This window comes from Rhinopithecus bieti, unplaced genomic scaffold (genome assembly GCF_001698545.2).
Source record: "Rhinopithecus bieti isolate Rb0 unplaced genomic scaffold, ASM169854v2 scaffold_2574, whole genome shotgun sequence".
Taxonomy (NCBI): Eukaryota; Metazoa; Chordata; class Mammalia; order Primates; family Cercopithecidae; genus Rhinopithecus; species Rhinopithecus bieti.
In genome coordinates this window covers 1,850,336-1,862,930 of record NW_016804493.1, presented here as the reverse complement: position 1 = coordinate 1,862,930, position 12,595 = coordinate 1,850,336, and the positions used below count along the sequence as shown (strand labels likewise).

The 12,595-nt window shown below is 44.7% G+C and overlaps 1 pseudogene; it reads right to left on the bottom strand.

The window, feature by feature from the left end:
• Positions 1-8,692: 8,692 nt before the first annotated feature.
• On the bottom strand, positions 8,693-9,538 carry LOC108527373 (keratin, type II cytoskeletal 8 pseudogene; annotated as a pseudogene).
• Positions 9,539-12,595: the final 3,057 nt, after the last annotated feature.

Here is a 12,595-nt window from a genome sequence, read left to right as displayed (position 1 = left end):
AGCCACCGTTGTATATGCGGTCCATCATTGATTGAAATGTCATTATGAAGCCCATGACTGTACACATTTTGAGGTACAGGGATCAGGACTTCAACATAGGAATTTGAGGGGCTATGACACAAATATGTATTAACATTAGATCATACTGGATTAGGATGGACTCTAAGTCCAATGATTGATGTTCTTATAAGAAAAGGAGAAGAGACTCAGACATACATATGGAGAAGAAAGACAAGTGACGATAGAGCAGAGGCTAGGGTGATGTAGCACCAAGCCAAGGCACCTCAAGGATCGCCAGCGAACCCAGAAGCCAGGAGAGAGGCATGGAATAGATTCTCCCTCACAGTCTCCATAAGGAGCTAGCACTGCCAACACCTTCATTTTGGACTTCTGGGCTCCACAATGAGAATTTTTTTTTTTTTTTTTGGTTGAGACGGAGTCTCACTGTGCCACCAGGCTGGAATGTAATGGCACGATCTCGACTCACTGCAACCTCCGCCTCCCGGGTTTAAGCCATTCTCCTGCCTCAGCCTCCTGAGTAGCTGGTATTACAGGCACCCGCCACCAAACCCAGCTAATTTTTGTATTTTCAGTGGAGATCGGGTTTCACCATGTTGGCCAGGATGGTCTCGATCTCTTGACCTCATGATCTGTCCGCCTTGGCCTCCCAAAGTGCTGGGATTACAAGCATGAGCCAACACACCTGGCTATTGTCTGTTATTTTTAAGCCACCCTGTGTGGCTTACATTTTGAACATTAAAAATGACCACACACCCTGTGTGGTCATTTGTTACAACAGCCCCAGGAAACTAATACATTGGTTTCAGTTCTGGCAACATCACTTTCAACAGTCACCGTTTATGTAGCACCTGAAATGTGCCCGAAACTGGTCCTCTTAGGATGGAGGAAAAATTATGTGCTGCAGTAGAGAATCAAAGGAAAGTTGAAAAGGGAAGGAACAAAAGAACATCTAATAAGTCTTATGAAATTTTATGCCCCAGTAGACTAAATAACAAATAGCTAGTATCTGACAAAGAATATCCACTTATAAGCCTTTCTTATTCAAAGTTGGTCCATAGATTTCAGGTAGAATTCCTCTGAAATGTCAAGAAAGATTATGGAAGCAAGGCAGAGAGAAAACATAAAAAGCCTTTAAGGATTTCTGTTATTGTTCAGTTTAATGCTAGCTGACGAATCCTCACAATTTGGTAGATACTAGCTCCTGTTATAAATCATTATCACAAAGCTTCCCATTTATTAAGGATGTCTCTGGTGCTGAAGTAGGATTTGACACTCCAGCTGGCAGCCAGGAGACTTGGTACCATCCTCACTGCACAAAATTCCACTAAAAGACAGGTCCAGACTCAGTGTCTAAATATATCACTCAGAGTGATAGCCAAAGGCCAAACTCAACCCAACAAAGTTGGTGAGTTGCAGGAGTTCAACATCAGTGTTTAGCTCCAGGAGAATTTAAATTTTTATCATTATTTTTGAGACAGAATCTCACCTGTCATCCAGACTGGAGTGCAATGGTATGATCTTGGCTCACTGCAACCTCCACCTCCCAGATTAAAGCAATTCTCCTGTCTCAGCCTCCCGAGTAGCTGGAATTACATACAGCACACCACACCCAGCTAATTATTTATATTTTTGTGTTTTTAGTCAAGATGGGGTTTCACCATGTTGGCCAAACTGGTCTTGAACTCCTGACCTTGGGATCTGCCCACCTTGGCCTTCCAAAGTGTTCAGATTTCAGGCGTGAGCCACTACGCCCGGCCTAAAGCTTTAATTCTTGTTAAAATAACACTGGGATGAGTTAGATCCAGGGACTCAAACTCCACCCTCATCCCAAATGCAAGAGGAATAAAACGCTTGCTTAACACACAGTTGGGATAATATGCAAAACATGAATAAGGTTTTAAATTAGATAATGATATTGGGTCATAATTGATAATGATGCTGTGTTTATGTAAAACCTTTTAGGAAATGCACACTGAGTTATACAGAGGCAACAGAACATCATGTCTGCAACTTTCCCTTAAATAGTTCAGAAAGAAAAAATAATTACATATATAGAGAAAATGATATTGCAACATGGCAAGATATCAATTGAAAAATCCGGGCGAAGGTCATTTTTTGTATTATTCTTGCAACTTTTCTGTATGCTTGAAATTTCAAAACAATCACCCAAATGAAAATTTTAAAACAAACAAGCAAACCAACCTCATTCAATCTGTCTAGCACCGAGTTTCCTAATCTTGGCACTGTTGACATTTACGATCTGTGGATTATCATGAGCTGGAGTGGGTTGGGGCCGTCCTGTGCATTGTATGAAGTTTAACAACCTCCCTGGCCTCTGCCCACTGGATGCCAGTAGCACGTCCCATTTGTGACAACCAAAAAGAGCTGCAGATACTGCCCAATGTCATCTAGGTATAGCAAAAATCACCCAGCCAAGAACTACGGCTCTAGCACTGTATTTCCTAACAAGACTAATGGGGGAAAGATCCATAGTAGTAGGGGATGTTGTGGGAGAAGTGAGCTCATCCTATCTTGATCATACATACACTTCCATTCCTGCAATTCCTTCAACAACTATTTTACTGAGCTAACTATGAGTCTGAGTCCAACCCCGTGCTAGATTTTGGAGGTGCAGATGAGCAGAAGTCAGAGAGGACTTCTGTCCTCACAAAGTTTCTATCTAGATAGGTAAAATACATAATAAAATAAATACCATTTCTGACAATATGACAAAATGTCAACTAAACGTTGACATGGTCAAGGGACATAATAAATTGACAGGATGAAAATGACTAAAGAAAAAACAGGGAGATGAGAGAGAAAGTGACTAGGGGAGCAACGTTAGACTGGATAGCCAACATCCTAACGGAGTCCTCTCTCCACTGAAAGAAATACTGAGAAAGGTTGATTTTATAAATCCGCAGGTCAAAAGCCCAAGAAAAGAAGAGACACAAAGAGAAGTGACTTACCCCTAAATCACCCAGCAAGCCAGGGACAGGGCAGGGACTTCAATTGTTTCCTGTCTCCCAAACCAGAGCCTGGAACATATCAGCCAAGTTCAATGTCAGGAAATGTCAAGGGACTTGGAGTCAGAAGATCTAGACTCGGCACTTACAACCTGATTTCACGTAAGAATAAGGTGTTGGGCCCTCACTTCCTCATCTATCAGTGGGAACTAAACCATCACTCACAGAACTGTGAAATAAGATTTGAAGTCAGGGGCAGTGGCTCACCCCTGTAATCCCAGCACTTAAGGGAGTTGGGGCGGGCGGATTGCTTGATCTGAGAAGTTTGAGACCAACCTGGGCAATATAGCCAGACCCTGTTCTCTAAAAAAAAAATTACAAAAGTTAGCCAGGCATGGTGGCACAGGCCTGTGGTCTCAGCTACTCAAAAGGCTGAGGTGGGAGAATGGCTAGAGCCCAGGAAGTCAAGGCTGCAGTGAGCTGTGATCATGCCACTGCACATGAGCCTGAGTGACAGAGTGAGACCCTATCTCAAATAAAATAAAGTCAAGATTTGAAAATACAATTTATGAACAAAGATTCTAGACATAGCATCTTTAAAAAAGTGTTTCCTATAAAACATATCTTGCTATAGAAAATTATGAGTAGAAAAAAACATGTTAGGAACTACCCTTCACCTGTCTTTTCACTTATGCCATTAACATTTATTGAGCGCCTATATCCAGTAGTGCCTAAATAATTCTGCCATCGCCCATAAAAGTTGCAGAGATTACAAACTGTACTAAAAATTTATGTCCTACTTTATTTTACTTATAAAATAAGCACTTTTTATCATCATTTTATAATGTGCTTTCCATGGTTCCATAATATTCCAATATACAAATCCATTTAGCATATGCATGATTGCCATGTTTTGAATCCATTTATGGTTAAAGTTTTATTTAAACATTCTAAATACAAATGTTGAGTTGGCTTTCAATAGCGGAGGTCAAGAGAAAAAAAAATTACGCCAGGTGCGATGGCTCATACCTACAATCCCACACTCTGGAGGCCAAGGTGAGAAGATCACTTAACCACTTAAAGCCAAGAGTTCAAGACCAGCCTGGGCAACATAACAAGACCCTGTGTCTACAAAAAATAAATAAGCCAGATGTGGTGGCCCATGTCTGTAGTCTTAGCTACTCAAGAGGCTGAGGCAGGAGGATCACTTGAGCCCAGGGAATTGAGAATGTAGTGAGCCATGATTCCACCTCTACACTCCACCCTGGGCTACAGAACAAGACCCTATCAAAAAAATTTTTTTTTCACTCTTTAAGTAAAAATGTTTTCCATTTTTCTAATTTTGCATATCATGCTGTAATAAATCTTTATAATAAGTTTTAAAGGAACATCTGTGTGATTTTTGTGTGTGGTTGACTTTTCAACTTTAGATTTTTCTCCCGTTAGACTTCCAGAAGTGAAATTAGAGTATCAAAGAATACTCACTGAAAGAATATTTACAGTAGACTCTTTGTTCCATGGTGCGAAACTGCTTTCCAAAAGGCTTGTGCAACTTCAACTGGGAATTCACTAAACACAGACATACACGACGATGGAGATCAGCATTAAATGTTACCAATAATAGGCTGGGCGTGGTGGCTCACACCTGTAATCTCAGCACTTTGGGAGGCCAAGGTGGGCGGATCACGAGGTCAAGAGATGGAGACCAACCTGGCCAACATGGGAACATAGAGAAACCCCATCTCTACTAAAAATACAAAAATTAGCGGGGCGTGGTGGTGCATACCTGTAATCCCAGCCACTCGGGAGGCTTGGGCAAGAGAATGGTTTGAACCCGGGAAGAGAAGGTTACAAGGAGCCGAGATGGTGCTACTGCATGCACTCCAGCCTGGCAATAGAACGCCCCGAGACTCCGTCTCAAAAAAAGACAAAAGTTACCAATTATAAACCTTTTTTTTTTTTTTTTTTTTTGGCGACAGTCTTGCTCTGTGGCTGGAGTGCAGTGGCCTGATCTTGGCTTACTGAAACCTCTGCCTCCCGGGTTCAAGCGATTCTCGTGCATCAGCCTCCCGAAGTATACTTTTAAATGAAGTAGGGAGTACAATAAAGGAGTTTTAAAAGGTCTCAAAACGAGCCATCAAGGATAGACTCCAAGGGCGGCTAGAGTCCTCAGCCTGGAGGAAGGGTACCTTTACAGCAACCTCTTCTCAAACTTGTTTATGTGCTTGGACATTTCAATGGCCCGGGTAGGCAGCGTGTCCGGACCCGAGGGCTGGAATGTCGCCCTGGGGAGTGGCTACAGGACGTGATCCCCGGGGGACAGCTCAAGGCAGGCCAGGGAAGGACGCGCTGGGCAACGGGCGCGGAGACTAATGGGTAGGACCGCGGCAAGGCGCTGGCTCCTAGTCACGGCATCCGGCTGCTGAGGGCCCTGCTGCTGCTTGGGGCGTTCCAGGCGGCCAAGTACCTTCGGCGGCCCTGGCAGGGCGGTGCCTGGGGTGGGCGCTGGGCCTCCTAGGCCTGCAGCCATGCTTGGCGCTGTCCTCTCGGTCCAGGTGCTGAAGTGTTGGCCGCGAGCGGACCTGCTGCAGTGCCAGCTTCCCCGGGCTGCTGCGGGTGGACTTGGATAACAGAGGGCTGCTGGAGCGGGGCGCCACTTTTTCACCTGGGTAAGGCATTGTCCAGCAGCACGTGCTCAGCCTCCTGTAGAGGAAAGGGAAGCGGCCTGGCTTCCACCTTCTCCTGAGCACCCAGGTGAGGAGTAAACCAAGGAAACAGACTGCCCCCTCTTAGCCTCATACTCCCCAGTGCAGCTGATGGCAGGAACTCAGTGACAACTGATGGAATGACTGTCTTGCCTCCCTCACTGTAATGGGGAAAATAGCCAGAGACACCGAGCCAGCTTTTTGCGAGGAATCAAGACAACTCACGTGTTAACTTGGTTTCTGCATCTGTAAATTGCTGGGAATAGTTAAGAACATCTAGAGGCCAGGCACAGTGACTCCCGCCTATAATCGCAGCTCTTAGGGAGGACAAGGCGGAAGGATCACTTGAGGTCAGGAGGTGGAGGCTGCATTGAACCGAGATCTCACCACTGCACTCCAGCCTGGGTGACAGAGCAAGACCCCATCTCAAAAATAAACAAAAACATGTGGAAAGTGGAATATTCCTGTTTCATTAAAGTTTTTGTGACCATTTCGTGACATACTGTAGGTAGAAGGGCATTACCAAGTTTTTTGCTCATAGAAGGTGCTTAGAAAATTAAAATTACCACCAGCTGCAAACTCATTTCTAACACTGGAGATAAAAAACGCCTTCATCTTTTTAGAAGCACTCGCTCAAAAATGAAGTATCAGGTGGCTCTGAGAAGAGGTGATAAATTTCCCGAGTACTCCAAGCACTCGGGAACAATGGGAAGAAAATTAAAATGTGAAGAAAATGAAAATGACAGTAATTTTCCAAGGTGTAGATTTAGTCAGAATGAGCAACCTAAATCAGCCCTATAGCTTCCCTTCAAAAAGTGAACACTGTTAATATTTGTCTTTTAAGCATGGTATCATTTGAAGGAAAATAAAAGGCAAGGTACCATTTAACCTTTTAACAGTATGATTTGCACTTACAAAAACTTACATAGTATGACACGCATTGATTTTTTAGAAGAATTTTAAGTCACACTGTGTGACAACTCAAGTTTATCTGGTGATTTTCTTTGAATATTCACATACTTTTAAACCTCACAATAACCATATGATGTAGGTTTTTACTCTCTCATTTTAGTGATGACGAAATTAAGGATCAAAGAGATTTGAGCTTGGTAATTTGCTTAACACTGCACAGGTTTGAAGCTTCAGAGCCAGGATTGGAGTCGAGATCTGCCTAAGTCCAGGGACAGTGCTCTTTGGGTCGTGTTTTACCTATTAAAACTAACTATATTACCTAATTAATCTATTAGCATTAGTAACACAAAGCTGTCATATTTATGTAGATATGTCTAGAGAGCAGATTCTCAAAGACAAAACATCTCCCCAAAAATCAAGTACCAAGAAAGAGTAACTTGCAAAACAGGTTAACTTCCTTATAGCTGTACCTTACAGAACTTTCACAGTAATCAAAAACTGTGGTCAAATGAAAAGCATAAATTATTTTGTCCACATACAAATATTAAGTTTCCAGCATATTAGGCACTATTCCAGATTTTTAAACATGCAGCCATTAACAAACATGCTCAATTGAAAGGAACTGCATTGGATCACCTGAGGTCAGGAGTGCGAGACCAGCCTGGCCAACATGCAGAAACCCTGTCTCTACTACAAACACAAAACTTATCCGGGTGCAGTGGTGGGCGCCTGTAATCCCAGCTACTTGGGAGGATGAGGCAGGAGAATCGCTTGAACCTGGGGAGGCAGAGATTGCAGTAAGCCAAGATTGCGCTCCATTGCACTCCACCCTGGGCAATACAGCGAGACTCCGTAAAAACAAACAAAAACCCTGCATTAAATGGTTAAGAGGCGTTACCTCTGGGTGAAGTTTTTTCTTTTATACTCTTTTTTTTTTTTTTTGAGACGGAGTCTCGCTCTGTCACCCAGGCTGGAGTGCAGTGGCCAGATCTCAGCTCACTGCAAGCTCCACCTCCCGGGTTCACGCCATTCTCCTGCCTCAGCCTCCCGAGTAGCTGGGACTACAGGCGCCCGCCACCTCGCCCGGCTAGTTTTTTGTATTTTAGTAGAGACGGGGTTTCACCGTGTTAGCCAGGATGGTCTCGATCTCCGGACCTCGTGATCCGCCCATCTCGGCCTCCCAAAGAGCTGGGATTACAGGCTTTAGCCACCGCGCCCGGCCTCTTTTATACTTTCTACAAGGAGTTTTTGTTTGTTTGTTTGTTTTTGGTGGGGGGCAGAGCTAGCTCAAGTGTTATTTTGGACCAAAAAAAAAGCGCAATTGACTTGTTTTGTAGCTGGAGGCATGGGCATGGGGGGTCCCCAGATAGTTAACTCCCCTGCAGGTGGGCTGAGGACTAGAGCAGAGCCTCAGGTGGGTCTCCCGCTCCCGTGCTCCCCTCTGCACAGCAGCCTCCCTTCAGGGCTCTGGGGCAGCCGCAGGTGGCACAGGCTGGGAGGGACTATTGCAGCTGTTAACTTGGGCAGGACGTCAGGACCCGGACACCAGCTTCCCATCACTGGTCTCAATCTTCTTCACAACCACGGCCCTGGTGGAGCTGGAGCTCGCGCCAGAGCCAAAGCTGGAACTCAGGCAGTAGCTTGTGAGGCCCCCTTAGGACGAGCTCAGACCACCTGCATAGCCACTGGTGGTCTTCGAATGGATACTCATGTTCTGCATCCCAGACTCCAGCCGGCTCTGCCTCGCCCTCCAGCATGCTTCCTGTAGGTGGCGATCTCGATGTCCAGGCCAGCTTCACGTTCATCATCCCTGATACTCACGCAGCTGCTGCGACCTGTCCTGCATTGGCCTGCTGCAGAGCAGCTCAGCTTGGACAGTGTGGCCTTGCATCTTTAACGGCCAGCTCCCACGCTCCCGGCACCTCCGATGGCAGCCTCCGGAAGCCTGCCTGGCCTTTGAGGCCCTCATCTCAGGTGGAGCCGGCTGATGTTCTGGTTCATCTCATTTGAGATCTCAGTCCTTTGGAAACGCCAGGTCAGGACATCCCCCGTGCTGCCAGCCAGGCCTGCAGCTCTATACTTGATCTGCTACATGCTCTCAGCCTTAGCCCGGCTGCGGTTGGGATCTCCTCGTATGTGCGCCTTGACGTCAGTGATGATGCTGTCCGTGTCCAGAGCACGGCTGTTGTCCATGGACAGCACCACAGACTTGTACAAGATCTGGGACCGCAGCTCCCGGATCTCTTCATACAGCTGCCTGAGAAAGTTGATCTCCTCAGTCAGCCCTTCCAGGTGAGACTCCAGCTCCACCTTGTTCATGTAAGCTTCATCCATATCCTTTTTGATGAGGACAAATTCATTCTCCATCTCTGTACACTTATTGATCTCATCCTCATACTTGTTCTTCAAAGTCCTCCTCCAGCCCTGGCATGTTGCCAGGCTCTGCCTCCAACTTCAGCTTCTCCTGGCCCAGAGTCTCTAGCTGCCGCCTAAGGTTATTGATGTAACTTCCGAACATGTTTGTCCATGTTGCTCCGAGCCATCTGCTCCTGCTGCAGGAGGCTCCACTTGGTCTCCAGCATCTTGTTCTGCTGCTCCAAGAACTGTACCTTGTCTATGAAGGAGGCAAACTTGTTGAGGGTCTTGATCTGCTCCTTCTCCTGGGTGTGCACGGCCTGGATGATGGGGTCTACCTCCAGGTTAAGGGGGCTCAGCAGGCTCTGGTTGACCTTGATGGTGTTGATGCCTCCCATTCCACTGGCCCCACCATAGCCTCCACCCCAGCCACCCCAGAAGCTGCTGCTGCCCACTTGCGAGAAGCTAGAGAAGCTGATGTGGTCACTGGGCCCACTAGTGTAGGAAAGGCTACTGAGTGAAGGCCCAGGGGACAGAGGTGGACACCTTGCAGGACTTCTGGGTCACCCTGATGGACATAGTGGATGCAGCAGGGGAGGTAGGTGGGCTGAACCAACCAGAGATTCCAGGAGGAGCTGAGAAACTGCTTCTTGGTCTGTAATTTTTAAATCAAAAACCACGTTTTATATATGTAACTGGACATCAGTGTGCCAACTTAATACTCTGGTGCTTGTTAGACACATCCTACTGATTTGAGAGCTTAGTATTTCAGTAATGCAGTATTTCCATTAACTTTCAGCCTACCTTATTAAAAAGATTTAAGAGCTAGAATGCATCCTTCACAAATCCAAAGAAAGGGGGTTGAGGACAGAAAAAACAAGTTGCATTAAGTGGAGGACTCAACTTTTGCAATTGCCAGTAAAATGGATCTGTTACCCAGAGACCAGCTTGTATCCCAAATTACAATACGGGTAAATGGATTATGACTGGATACTCCATCTCAGAACAGTAGAAGAAAAAGTCATCTTCACATGTTGGAGAATTCTCACCGGAAGCAGAACAACTTCAATACTTTCTTTCTCCTTTGTTTTTTCAGATATTTTCTACCACGTTACTTTTGCCTAACAATTCATACACCAAAGACTAAGAGCTCAGTCAAGAGATTTAAGAATATATGGAATGAAAATTTAAAATTCAAAACTCTTTTCCTGAACCCAAAATTACTATAGAGAAGAAACCGGCTCTATTCACAGGCATCTTCAAAGGACATTCTTGGCAAACATTGCCCTTCAACCTCAGAGGGAGGAAACTCCCTGTTATGTTTAATGTACATTCCTCCTGCTTTGAAGCCTCCCTTTCCTTGGCCCCTGTTGAAGGTGTCTGTTCCTTTAGGGATTTTAAAATATACAGTGTTTATATTATTTCAGCTTCTTAAAAGCCTCATTTGCTGAGAAAGTGTGTGTATCTTAAAATGCATGAATTCTGTATAGTGCCAGAAATGCAGAAAATGTAGGAAGTTAAGTTCTTTTTCCAGAGGAAGAGTCAAAACTGATGGTCAAGAATGATATGTTAGCTATAAGCCCAATGATAGCAAAGATTGTGCTGGAGTCATAAATGTCTCTTTACAAATGCCAAGGGGCCTAGGCAGACATTTTATAAGCTCCATGGATATTTAATCAAGCATGCCTGGCTTTGTTGACCTAGAGCTTTTGGTATTTATTAGCAATTTTCTGTGTTAAGAATTTTTTTAATCAGAGAATTTTATGGTGGTCAAAGGTGAAACAAATAATTAAATAGCAGCTCTGAATAAATGAATAACCACCACCAAACCAGAGAGGGAGGTTATCTTACGTTGACAGCTCTCTAAATAAAAAAGCTATGTCATTAGGCGATGAAATTTACTTGCCTGAACAGCCCATAAATAAAAGGTTTCTGTGGCCTACCAGTTGTTGATAGGGACAGAACAATCCCTCAACACCAGATGCAATGCAGCAAAGTAATTAAGGCTCAGAACTCAGACCCGGGTACAAATCAAGGATCCTTTATTTAGTAGTTAACTAGAAGACTGGGACTAGTTAACTTCTCTAGTCGCAGCTTCTTATCCACAGGTGGGAATTGTTGTGGTACTTACCTTTGTGTTATTGGGAGGATTGAATAAGAACCTTCATAGTTGTCTTAGTCAATGCACTCATGTATGTAATGAAGTGAATGCTAACAATTTTGTTTTTGGAGACAGTCTCGCTCCGTCACCCAGGCTGGAGTGCAGTGGTATGATCCTGGCTCACTAACCTCTGCCCACATCCCGGGTTCAAGCAATTCTCTGCCTCAGCCTCCCAAGTAGCTGGGACTACAGGCACCTGCTACCATACCCGGCTTTTAAAAAATTTTTACTAGAGACTGGGTTTCACCTTATTGGTCAGGCTGGTCTCCAATTCCTGATATCAGGTGATCCACCCGCCTCAGCCTCCCAAAGTACTGGGATTACAGGCATGAGCCACTGCACCTGGTCAACTATTTTTCTACTCCTTTGCATCATTTCATATGAGCACATATTCCCAAATGTGAAGACAATGACTCCCCTCCCTTTATCCTCCACTCCAGGCATCTGCTGAATCCTCCAAGTTGAACAGAACAAGGGGAAGATCCCTGCAGATCAGATTGTCAGATCCAGTATCCCATGTGCTGACCTGCCAGGACAAAGACTGGCAGGGAGCCTGCTATAGAGCAAAAGAGTAAGAATTGGCCAAGTTGAATTCACATACGGGTTCCATCAATAACTAGGGGCCAGGTGAGATTAGGTAAGTGTCTTGACTTCTCAAACTTAGTACCTTTCCTGAAAATTGTGTATACTTGTACTAAGTTCAGAGGATTATTATTGAAAATTAAATGGAATGAGAGACATGGATGTGTCAAATGCAGTCCTCTGCCCAAAGCAGATGTTCAGTTAGCACTGGTCTCCCTTCCTGGCACTGAGTTTTGGGATGACCTATTCCTAGCTCTCCACAACCTGGCCTTTTCTTTTGGCGAGTTCTCAGTATAATCCAACAAGTGGACACATATGCAGAAGGTAGAAATTTTATTCCCACGAACACAGCATGTGTTAATACACAGTAAATAATCAGAGCATGATCAGGGCTTGACATTCTAGAAAAAGGCAGCATGACACAAATGCTTTGGGCATATGTCAACATGAGGGCAGACTAGAAAGGGCCACAGTCACAAATTATGTGGATGGCATTCGTAGTCCCCTTTCTCTCAGCTTCAGTCTCCTTCCCAGAAAAAAAGGAAGTATCTATAGTATTAGGTACTCTTCTCAAAAATAATCCTACCATGCTACTCAGAATTAACCTTTTCTTCTACAACAAGTGGAACGACCGGCATGAGGGGAAAAGCAGAAGGTCCTTGCTCAGCTCCCTTTCTCATCCTCCTCTGATACTTCTTCCCCTGGGATGGAAACAGTCCTGCTATCTCACCTTTAAAGTTAAAAGGACTTTCAGGGTTTACTGAGAATTCCTTAAGAGGAATGAAGAACCTCACTGTATGAACAAGAACAAACACATCCACGGCATGTATTAAGTACGCTTTACCACTTCATTATATATTTTAAAGTTCTGGGATACATGTGCAGGATGTACA